Source organism: Mus caroli, chromosome 11 (genome assembly GCF_900094665.2).
Source record: "Mus caroli chromosome 11, CAROLI_EIJ_v1.1, whole genome shotgun sequence".
Classification (NCBI taxonomy): Eukaryota; Metazoa; Chordata; class Mammalia; order Rodentia; family Muridae; genus Mus; species Mus caroli.
In genome coordinates, this window is record NC_034580.1 from 61,785,901 (window position 1) to 61,797,733 (window position 11,833).

Genomic DNA, 11,833 nt, shown 5'->3' on the forward strand with positions numbered 1-11,833 from the left:
TGATTTCTCCCCAGAAGAGCCCCTTAGTTGGTTACCCAATGCAAAGTGAAACCATGTACACACAAGCAACACCAAATGGACTCAGCAGGTTGTGTGTGTGTGTATACATACACACATTTATATATGTAACAGTAATAAGATGTCATCAATTTGAGATAGAGTGAGGATGGGCATGAGAGAGGCTTATGGAGGAAATAGAAGTGAGTAAAGTGACATAGTTGGATTTTAATTAAAATTTAAAATTTTAAGTAACAATCTTTAAAAAAATAGAAAAGAAAATACACTGAATATTTTATTGTATTTTGTCATTTGTGGTTTTACTATGCCAATTTTGTTTGCTATCAATCTTTTAAGATAGTCATGATGCTGATTTTAAATTTTCTCTCTTTCTGGCTTCCCTCACCCTGTAGGAAAAGTTCTTGAGGTTATGGGGTTATTGACGTTCCAACCAGCCCAGCACCCCACAGGTAAACCTGAGCAAAGGGGTCCCCAAGCTCTTCATGCTCCCTCCCTTTCAGGAACCCTCTATGGGGGATTTGCCACCTCAACCTACTCAAGGCCCTAAATATGGGCCTGTCTTTTAGAATAAAATGTGTGATTGTTTTCTTAAAAAAAAAAAAAACAATGTAGATGTTTTGAGACAGGGTCTCTCTACATAGCCCTGGCAGTCCTGGAACTCACTATGTAGGACTAGGCTGGCCTGAAACTCACATAGAGCTACCTGCGTCTGCCTCCTGAGTGTTGGGATTAAAAATGTGCACCACCATGCTTAGCCTTGGTCTCAGGACCCAAGGTAATGCTAGTGAACTGTAGGACGGAGGGGGCTGAGTTAGACCCCTCCTTAGAATCTAAGGACACCAGGGAATCTCCTGTAGGAGGTTGCATGAGCCGGTGATTTGTAAAGATGTAGCTTTCTCCCTAGGTTTTTATCTGGATCCCCCACCTTCCCTCCTCACCATCAGGAGATTTCCTGAGTGCCAGTGACCCAGCAGACTGGAAGAAGGCATATGATCTGGCTGTTAAACCATAACTTTTAGCTCCTTTCCCAGATGAGTGAAAGGGAGGGAGAAGTGGGAGAAAGGGGAGAAGCTAGTGGCTGGAACTAAACCTGAGAAACCAACGAAAGGTCTCAGCACAAGGAGGAGATGGAGTCTGGTCCTTTTCCCGTCTCTGATTCAGGACAGACTGGTGAGGCCCCTAGGCCAGAGCAGCAGCTCTTTCAGAACATCCCTATGGTGAATCTTTCTGCTCTGAGTGTCAAGATGGCAGAGGGTAAGAAGGAGTTCACTCAGGTTTTCCTTAGTGTTTGTTTCTTCACATTTGGACCTAACGTTGTTTAATCTGATGTGTGTGGGCAGGCATGCTTCCCATTTCCCTTTTCCCGAATGGAGCGCTGCTTATCGGAGTCCATTTTGGACCTGAGATATTGCTGCCTTCGTTATCAGCTGTCCGTTTGTGTTCTACAGATGTCTCCAGAGCTTCTGTCTGAACTTTCTGTCATGTCCCTTTGTCCTCGTGCACAGTATGACTCCATTATGTGTGGACTGTGGTATAGTTTCTTTGCTTCATTTTTTTATATTATTTTTTAAGATTTATTTATTATATGTAAGTACACTGTAGCTGTCTTCAGACACTCCAGAAGAGGGCGTCAGATCTCATTACGGATGGTTGTGAGCCACCATGTGGTTGCTGGGAATTGAACTCAGGAACTCTGGAAGAGCAGTCGGTGCTCTTAACCTCTGAGCCTTTTCTGAAGGTGGCGGCGGCTAAGGACCGATGTGGCCTAGAAACTGCTGCTGGAAACGGGCGGCGGCTCCACTTAGGGATTCCTGAAGCAGTGTTTGTGGAAGATGTAGATTCTTTCATGAAGCAGCCTGGGAATGAGACTGCAGATACAGTGTTAAAGAAGCTGGACGAACAATACCAGAAGTATAAGTTTATGGAACTCAACCTTGCTCAAAAAAAAAGGAGGCTGAAAGGTCAGATTCCTGAAATTAAACAGACTTTGGAAATTCTGAACTACATGCAGAAGAAAAAAGAGTCTACCAATTCAATGGAGACCAGATTCTTACTGGCAGATAACCTGTACTGCAAAGCTTCAGTTCCTCCTACTGATAAAGTATGCCTATGGTTGGGGGCTAATGTAATGCTTGAATATGATATTGATGAAGCTCAGGCCTTGTTGGAAAAAAATTATCAACTGCCACAAAGAATCTTGATTCTCTTGAAGAAGACCTTGACTTTCTTCGAGATCAGTTTACTACCACAGAAGTCAATATGGCCAGGGTTTATAATTGGGACATAAAACGAAGAAACAAAGATGATTCTACCAAGAATAAAGCATAACACTGGCAATTGAAAATGTGATTCAGGTTTTCAAACATGTTAAAAAAGCCAAGGTTTAAAGATTGATCTAATTTTCACTGATCTTTTTTTTCACAGCAAGATTAAAATTTAAAAACACCGTTTTATTTATTTATGAAAACAAATTTACTTTCAAATAGTTTATGAAATTAACAGTATTTTTTTTCATATTTCCCTAAAATGTAATGCTGCTTTTGTTTTATTTTATCTGTTATAAGACAACTCCTAACTGAAATGGCCGAGAACTGTGAGGAATGCTATGGAAGCTGCTGAATACTTGGCACCAGAGCAGTTTTCTTTTTCTTTATTGATTGATATTACTCTCACTGGATATGGTAAACCTTTTAGAGGCAGGAAAGACATACAGTTCCAATATTTGTAAGCTTGTTCTTTAGTACTTGAAGGGCATTATCATCTTTTGTTGCTGTTTTGTTCTGTAAATGGGGTTTCATGTATTTCTGCCTAACCAGTAGCTTTTATAATACTCTGAACTTTTCAGAAAATTGTTATTTGCTTTCCTACACAGTATGAGGGCTATTGACATACANAACACTTTGATCCCAAGTAAGTATAGTGTGTCTGCAATGACAGTATAAGGGAGACTTGATCAATGCGAGAGAGTACTACCCATTCAAAACTGTAAGCTAAGGTAATTTTATATTATGTAACAGTTTTCCAAAGCACCTCGAACAGGAATAGTAACATAAATATAAATCTGCATTATTTGAAAAGAGTTGTAAGCTTTTTTATTCATGATAAAATTTACATAGGACAGATATAATCTCTGGAAAGCCATTGGTACTGACTGTGGTAAAAGTACTTGGTGAAACAGATTCTGGTAAAAACACATGCATGTTATTCCATCTCTGTGTAGTAAAAAGTATACTTGTACAATGTTTTGTACTTGTATTTCATGTTATTAAAACAGTGATGTTCAACATGTAAAAAAAAAATAAAAACCTCTGAGCCATCTCTCTAGGCCTGCTTCATCTTTACTTATTTGTTGATTTTTATACGACAGGGTCTCAGAATGTACACCTGGTGACTTGGAAGGAACTACTCACTACATAGAGCAGACTGGCCTCCGACTCACAGAGACACAGAGATCCTATCTCTGCCTGTCGAGCACTGGGATCAAAGGCAAGCAGTGCCATATCAGGTTGTGGAGTGTGTTGTCATCATTGGAATGGCATTCCTGTGGCTTGTCTCTTTTCTGTTTTGTTTGTTGTTTATCATTCATGTCTGAAATTCAGTATTGACTTTTGGGCTCCAGGGGAGAAAATTTGTTGGTTTGTTTTTTTCTTGGGGTTTCAAATCTTGCCATACTAGCCTGGGGATGGCTGGAGTCTTTATGGTATAGAGTTATTCCCCTGTAGCAGCCCTTGTAGGTTGCACACACCTGTTCACTTGTTCAGTTCTTTTCTTTAATTTGTTTATATCCATTGCTCTGGGTCTTCTCTTCCCTGTGGAGTGCTGTCATTGAACTGGATCGTGCAAGCATTGCCCTCTCCACTGCTCCTCGGGTGTGTTTTCTAAGGTTTATTATCCTTCAAACCCACGTTATACTTCAAATTAAGAGCTGTTTCAGGATTACTATCTCTGCAATCATGAGCAAGGCAACTTACTAGAAAAGAGCATTTAATTAGGGGCCTGTTTATACTTTCAGAGGGTGAGTGCATGGGCATCGGCATCGTGAACAGATAGATACACGCCACCAGGTAGGCATTCATGGTGCTGGAGCAGTAGCTGAGAGCTTAGTTCTGATCTGAAGGCAGAAGACAAATAGAGACTAGCCTGGTGTGGACCTTTGAAACCTCAAAGCCCACTCCCAGTGGCTCCTCCAATAAAGCCACACCTCCAGTCCTTCTCAAACAGTTCCTCTAATTGGGAACCAAGCATCCAAACATGTAAGCCAGTGGGGAGCCATTCCCGTTCAAACCACCACAAGAACTATGGTTTACATTTTAACTGGCACCCTCCACCTCAGCGACCTTTCTTCCTGAGTTCTGCTGTCACAGTGCCATTTATTCTCCAGATCATGTCTTCCTGATGACACCTTTGATCTCTTTTCTCCATGCTTGCCTATTGTTGGGGGCGGGGAGAGACTGATATCTTCCTCCTGTGGCACTACCTACCTTTCACTGTTATTAGTGAATCTCCTGGCAAGGCCTTATCTCTTTGCAAGTTCCTTGTCATAGAACTCCTTTTCTCCTGCTCCATTAGAGCAGTTGTTTTCAACCTTGCTAGTGCCTCGACCCGGTAATATGGTTTTGTTGTGGTGACCTCCAACCGTAAAAAACCACAAAACCATTTGTGTTGCAACTTCATAACTGTAATTTTGCTACAATGATTTGCTAAGTAAATACTTGCTATGCGCTGATATTCGACCTTCCCCCAAAGGGGCTGCGACCCACAGGTTGAGAACCACTGCTGCGCATGCTCATCCACGTCCGGCAGGGTACGCCATGCTTCCAGCCACAAGGGTCCCATCAATCATCTCAGTCCAATGCAGACTTGTGACAGTAGCTGTCATCTCCTCTGAGCCAGCTAAATGTCTCAAACCAGATGAACACCCTCCCTTCCAGTCTTTTCCTTCTGTTCTACCAGAGTGTGACATTTTGTCCTTATGTGGTCACTTTTCAACACCAGCGCTGTCTCGGACAGATTAAGAGTTGACATTTCCCAGAAGCTGCTTCTGGTTAATCTCGCAGGTATCCCAGCTTGTGGCATAATCTCCGAATCATCTAGTTAATGAGGCGCTTCAGAGCCTGGCTTCGTCCTTCTCCTTCTAGCCTGGTATTGGCTGGCTGCAAACCCATGCTGGCTTCTTTTCCTTCCCCGTGCTTCGGCTTCCTCTTCAACAATCCAAGCTCCTACTCGTGCCCCTCGAATAGTGTTTATATAAAAGTGCACCAACTGTGCTTGCAAAATCTTCAGAGCAGTGCCCAAAAGAGACTGAAAATGCTAGTAATTTTTACTCGTGTATTCATAGTTAGTACTAATAATAGGTTACACAACGGAATGAAGATGTATTTTATTCCATCGGCAGAATAGAGAGCCTTTTTAAGACTGTGTTTTAAATGTATTAATTTTTAAAATAGGTAACACATACACCAGTTCAGAAGTATAAAAAGGCAAACCATGTCTCTCCTCCATCTCTTCAGCCACGTACTTCTCCTTCCAAAGGAAAGGGGAATCCTGAGGCTGTAGAAGCCGCTTACTGACTGGTGATGATTTTCACTGGGCTACAGTTTCCTGGGGTCTATTTTTTTCTATATCCCTGCAAGTTCCCTCTTTTTGTCTTTTTCGGTACTGCTGTTCCCCACAAAAGACCTTCCCCAAACCTCCTCTTCACTAATTCTAGTTTTGCCCCTCACTGATACCTGGTGGGATATGTTCTAACACCTCAGGGGAATGCCTAAAGCCACAGATACTGCCCAATCTGATACAAGGTACATTTTCTCCTATGTGTACATACCAGTGATCAGTGGGATTTATAAACTTGGCATAAGCAGACATCAATAGCAATAAGAATAAAGTCAAGTCATAGCAATAAACTGTAATAGTGACTTGTGTGGCTGTAGCCTCTGTCTTTTGAAAGTCCAGGCAAGATCAGGTGATGTAACAGGCCTTAAGCACAGGAGGCTGAGGCAGGAGGGTGGTAAGTTGGAAGCCGGATTGAACTACATAGAGAGCTCCTGTTTCAAAAGGGTGGGTGGGTGGGGAGTCAGCCAAACACTGTAATAATATTTTCAGACAGTGGTCTACTTAGATTAACAGAAAGTATGGTGAGTGGGGGGTGGGAGTGGGTTAATGCCACCCACCATCTTGTCCTATACAATTAGGGTTAATGTCTTAGCTTCTTTCCACCCCTAGAGATAAAGACCTCCTTGAAGATAGAGGTATTTCTCTCCTCGGGTCTTCCCCCTTGCACTGTTTAGTTCTATGCCTTATGTGTAAATCATGCTCATGTATGTTTCCATCACTCAAAAATGGGTTTAAAAATCAGATGGGGGCTGGAAAGATGGCTCAGTGGTTAAGAGCACCGACTGCTCTGCCAAAGGTCCTGAGTTCAAATCCCAGCAACCACATGGTGGCTTACAACCATCCATAACAAGATCTGACACCCTCTTCTGGAATGTCTGAAGACAGCTACAGTGTACTTACATGTAATAAATAAATTTTTAAAAAACCACTGAGCCATCTCTCCAGCCCTGGTCCTTTTCTTTAGAAGATGCATAATGAAGAGAAAAATTTCCTGTCTGCTTCTACTTATTTGCAAATACACAGCAAAATGGCAGAAAGGGAGAAAGAGAAGATGAAGAGAAGAAGAGAGGAAGAGGAAAAGGAGGGGGAGGAGGAGGGAGAAGAGGAGGAGGGGAAGAAGAAAGAGCGACAGAAGAACCGAGCAGACTGGCTGAGCACTGTGTTGCTTTGCACAACACACTGTGATGCTTTGAACTTATCTGTACATGGAAAACCGTTTCAGTAATAGAAACAAAACAGGAAAACCATGCGTTGCTGACTTGAGCTGAAGGAAGAGCTTTGGCCTCTCTTTGCTTGAATTCCTTCCTGGCTCAGGGTCCCTGTGTTTCGTCTCAGAAACAGGGAATGGTTTGGGACTAGAATAATGGAGTCCCTCATTTCCTGTGACACCAAATTCTCCTCACCGTGGGACATGGGGAAGGCACTTGATCCAGGAGGCATGTGCTCACTGTGATCCAGGAGGCTGACTTCATGCTCTGGCACACAGTGGTCCTGGGAATGCTGCTTCGTGGCTGGGAGCCCCAGCATCCACATTGTGGGTACAGACATCAAACAAGAGGCAGATAGCCAGGGAGGAAGCAGCTAGGCCTCACAGGGCGGGTGGGGAGCACCTGGCCTCCTGGCCCTGCCTGCATTCCTGAGACACAGTCCATTTTTTTCCAGCTCCTGAGGGATAAATGAAGCCCTAGGCTCCGGCTGTGGGGATTAGCTCTGCCTGTGTGATGGCTCAAAGAACAAGGGTCCCTCTGTTCCCCAGAGACGGCTAATAATATACTACATGTCATCTGTCCCCTGTTTATCAGAGGGAGAATTCCATGGCTAAAGAGCATCCAGTTTGCCTCTGAAAGCTGCCTCTTCGGGTGACAAGAAAATTCTGAGATTTTTCTCTTTAGATAGACACCTTAAAATATATTATCTGGCTGGGCGTGGTGGCACACGCCTTTAATCCTAGCACTTGGGAGGCAGAGACAGACAGATTTCTGAGTTCAAGGCCAGTCTGGTCTACAGAGTGAGTTCCAGGACAGCCAGGGCTACACAGAGAAACCCTGTCTCAAAACAAAACAAAACAAAACATAACAAAACAAAACAAATATATATATATATATATATATATATATATATATATATATATATAATCTGATCTCTTTCCTTGTCTGCAATTGAGTAAACACACATTTAGAATAACCCACTTAAGCTTACCCCTTAGGAAGGTAGTCCTATCATACTGCATTCAAGTGAAGGAAATAGCTTCCATTTGACAAACCTTGGGGTACCGAACACCCACAGTGTGCCAAATACTTGAATACCCTACAGGGATGCACCTAACTAGTCCACAAGATACATATACCACTCTCATTTGGCAGATGAGGGTCCCTGAAGCACAACATCCCATCCTACGGTTTAGGGAGAAGGTAACTAGTGTAGATCTTAATCCCAGCCCCACATTCTTTCTGTAGCAAGCCATGCCCACCACTACTTTGGGCACATCTTCCCCTTTCTTCAGATGAATTCCCAAAGGACCAGCCTCTTGGTTCCTTATACACACTCTTTACACTGCTTTTCTGGTCATAGTCATTGCTGCCACCCATGTTCCTCAGAACTTCTGAAGAGCTGTCCTCTGTCTCCAATGCTGCTCTCTTCACAGTCCCTGGAACCTTCCTCTTTCTCCCACCTTCAAATCCTTACATGTAAAGAAGGGTACTTAGCAAGTGACTTTTTGGATCCCTCAATGGGGCGCCTTTGACTCCACCGTGCTTTCTGCTAGGCTTGGATCTACTTGAATCTACTTGATAGCCACAGAGGAGTCTGATGGCGAGAAGAAAGGATAGCTGACTTTAGAAAATTAGTAGGTACAAGGAACCTGCGCCGAGTATTTCTCTTCTGAGTCCTGGGCATGTGAATGGCTTCTGTTACACAGTCCACGGATGGCTATGTAGGACAAGCGCTTCCCAACAAGAACTGCTGATGAAGAAGAAGCTGGAGGCACCCATCTCTCCACCTGTGTATGCTTAAAGTCAAAGACACAGCCACAGCCGTTGGCATTGTCCTGGGGGGGGGGTCTGTTGACATCTGTTCCCTTGGCGATGCTTAGATGACCCATGTCTCTTTTGCCCATGCACATCTTCACAGGATCTGAACAGAAGAGACTATGGAAGCTTGAGACAATGTGCCACTGGGCAAGAAACTCAGAGCCAGGAGACTATACTCTTCCAGGTGATGGGTGGACACGTCAGGACGAATGGTGCTAGAAGGAAGAGGGACATTTCAGTCCAAACTAGAGCAAGAGGAGCAATGAGAAGATGTGACTTCACTGTGGTCTGATGTCTAGCTAAGCACAGGCATCAGAGAGCCTCAGCGTGGCCTCTCTGCTATGAAATTGCCTAAATCTTGGAAGGGAAAGTGTGAAGGCTGTATGATTCATTGCCCACAAAATGGTTTATGTTGGGGAAGACTATCTTCCGATTCCACTCTGCCTTTTTGAAGAGTCCTCAATAGGAAAGAACACACAGAGAATGTTTAATAATGGTCCCTATGGCCGGGCGGTGGTGATGCATGCCTTTAATCCCAGCACTTGGGAGGCAGAGGCAGGCAGATTTCTGAGTTTGAGGCCAGCCTGGTCTACAAAGTGAGTTCCAGGACAGCCAGGGATACACAGAGAAACCCTGTCTCGAAAAAAATAATGGCCCCTATGAAGACTTTGGTTCTGCTTTCTCCCTTCTTCCCTTACCAGTGTATGGGTAGGCTGTAAGGGGACAGTCCGTATTCTCAAATGGGATGTATTGGCATGAAGTTCTCTATTAAATGAACAACCATGACCCCATACAACTCAGACCCTCGCCTCAAAGACTGGACCAGGAAACAAACAGAGGAATGGAAATGGACAAAAATGTCAATTGTACCTTAATTCTCTTGTTAAGGTTTAATTTTCCAGTCCTGATTTAGAAATGACAGCATCTGTTAGGCGATACCCATCCCCCCTTTCTCTTCAGGCCACTACCGTCCCCCTCGCCCCCCATCTAGGCTGGCAGCTGGCCTTTCCTAATTGGTAATATGTCTTGATAACCACAGGCCCCTAAGCAGCTGTCACTGTGAACATGGGCTGGTGGCATAGCTCCCTGTCATTAACTTGCTTGTTGGTCCTGCTAGTGCTTAAGAAAGGATTAAGTAAATAATTATAGTAATGAGACAGAAAGTAATGAGGGAAAGGAGAGAGATGGAGAAGGAGAAAAAAAAAAACTATAATCCAACCACACAAGTTTTACAGAGTTTGGCTCATAACCGTGAGGGGACTTCAACAAGTTCAATTCCACTTTATCTTCGATGAGCTTTCTAAGCAAATAGCACAACTGTGTGTCCCCTGTTTCCAAGTGGTAGTGGCTTCAGCTGATTTCAGGGTGGGATGGAGGATGGAGCCAGGTGGGGGCTCCTAAAGCAAAGGAGATCCCATTGCGCTAGGTGGAGAAGCTATAGCCCTGAGTCCACAGAGCAAGGCATCTCAAATTCCCAGCTTTCTACAGTTGGAAAAAATGGTTTCGGACCCTGCTCATTTCTATATATACTTTTCCCTTGGCAACGGCGAAAAATACCTGTGGAGGGGGCCAGTTCTCAGCCTGTGGTGTCAGTCATTCTCTTTCCAAATATAGAGGAAGAATGAGCCCAGGGGGTTAGTGGTGGCCTATAAAAGCCCAGGGGGCGGCTCTCCTCTGTGCTTCTCTCTGTCACAGTCAGAGGTAAGTCTTACACTCTCCTTGTATCTCTGTGGCCTTTACTGCTTCTAGACCTGATTCGGCCACTGCCCTAGACTGTGGCCCTCCCTGACTTTGTTATAGCAGGCGAGCCTCTTTTCTCTTCTCAAGGCGTTCTCAAGGAATACAGTAGAATGAGATTCGAGACTCAAGAGCCCAGCATCCCACTGCCTCTAGCAGATCATCGAAGCTGGGGTCCTGCCCACCCTTTCTTTCCTCTGCTTGGGAAGGATCCTGTTGGACAGGCATGGGCCTGTCCACCATAGCTCCATGTTTTCCTGTTGCCTCTCTGATCCACAGAATGAACAGAGGACTCTGTGTTCCCTACCTGGACTCTATACCTGTTGGGTGTTTAGTGGCCTCAAGACTACATGCTCTCTTAACAGGCTTAAATTAGCCAATCTCAGCATCGTCTCCAGTTTCAGATAACCAGGAGGCCTGTCCCCACCCGCTAACAGAAGCTTTTATTGGCAGGGACTCAGTCCATTTAGAATCCCTGCCCTGTTCACAATGAAGGATCTTGCAGTCTGAAGAAATTGTCAGAGTGGGCTGGAGGAGCCAACCTGCCAGGCAGTTGGTAGTTATGCCTAGCTGTAGACTGTGACCTGTCTGCAGTCCTAGGGCTTGCCTCAGAGCTAAGGCTCTTTCTGACTGTCTAGTCCTTTGTGTGTCTTAGTTGAGCCTCACCAAGGTCTGGTGGTCACTAAACTCTGTGTGCATGCTCTTGCAGGTCCCATAGGTCCACAACTGCTGCTGCTCTCTGCTGTCCTGCCGGTGTGACTCAGGTGAGCGTTGGGACCACATCCCAGAGCTTCAGGAAGTCTTCAGGTAAACCCAGATCACCCATTGCCCCCATCATGCCTGTGCCCCTGAGGAGTTACAGAGCTTAACACAGAAGTGCAGGCTTCATCCTCAGGGGTGCGGCTAGAGGTTTCCATCTATTCTCTATGGTGGTTTGTTGTTCATTTGTTTTTTGAGACAGGATCTCACTGTGTGGCCCCAGATGGCATAGAACTCTCTAGGTAGACCAGGCTGGCTTCAGACTCACAGAGATCTACTTGTCGCAGCCTCCGAAGTTCTGGGACTAAAGGCATAGACCACCATACCTGGCCTTCAGTCTATTCTTAGCATGGGAGGCAGAAACCATGTTGATTCAAAACAGTTCAAAGCTGTCTCTGCCATTTTCTACTTAGCATTCTCTCTTTAAGGAATTCTTTTACTTTTTTTTTTTTTTATGGAATGCCTTTACTTCTTTTTTTTTTTTCATGGTATTTAATTTTGAATGTTCTGTTTGCTCTACCCGTGCTTCTCAGAAAAGGAAGACATAGTGTCAAAAGTGGCATTTCAAAGGCCCCTTCACCAGGCTGAAAGAATGGAGACGCTTGGAGTAAACAGATTCTGTCTAAGCCCATGGCATTCAGTAGCAACTCAACAAATATGAGCGGATTATATTCCCA

At 44.4% G+C, this 11,833-nt stretch overlaps 1 pseudogene; it reads left to right on the plus strand.

Annotated features, from left to right (window-relative positions):
• The first annotated feature begins 1,756 nt into the window (after window positions 1-1,756).
• Window positions 1,757-3,217, plus strand: LOC110305703 (annotated as a pseudogene).
• Window positions 3,218-11,833: the final 8,616 nt, after the last annotated feature.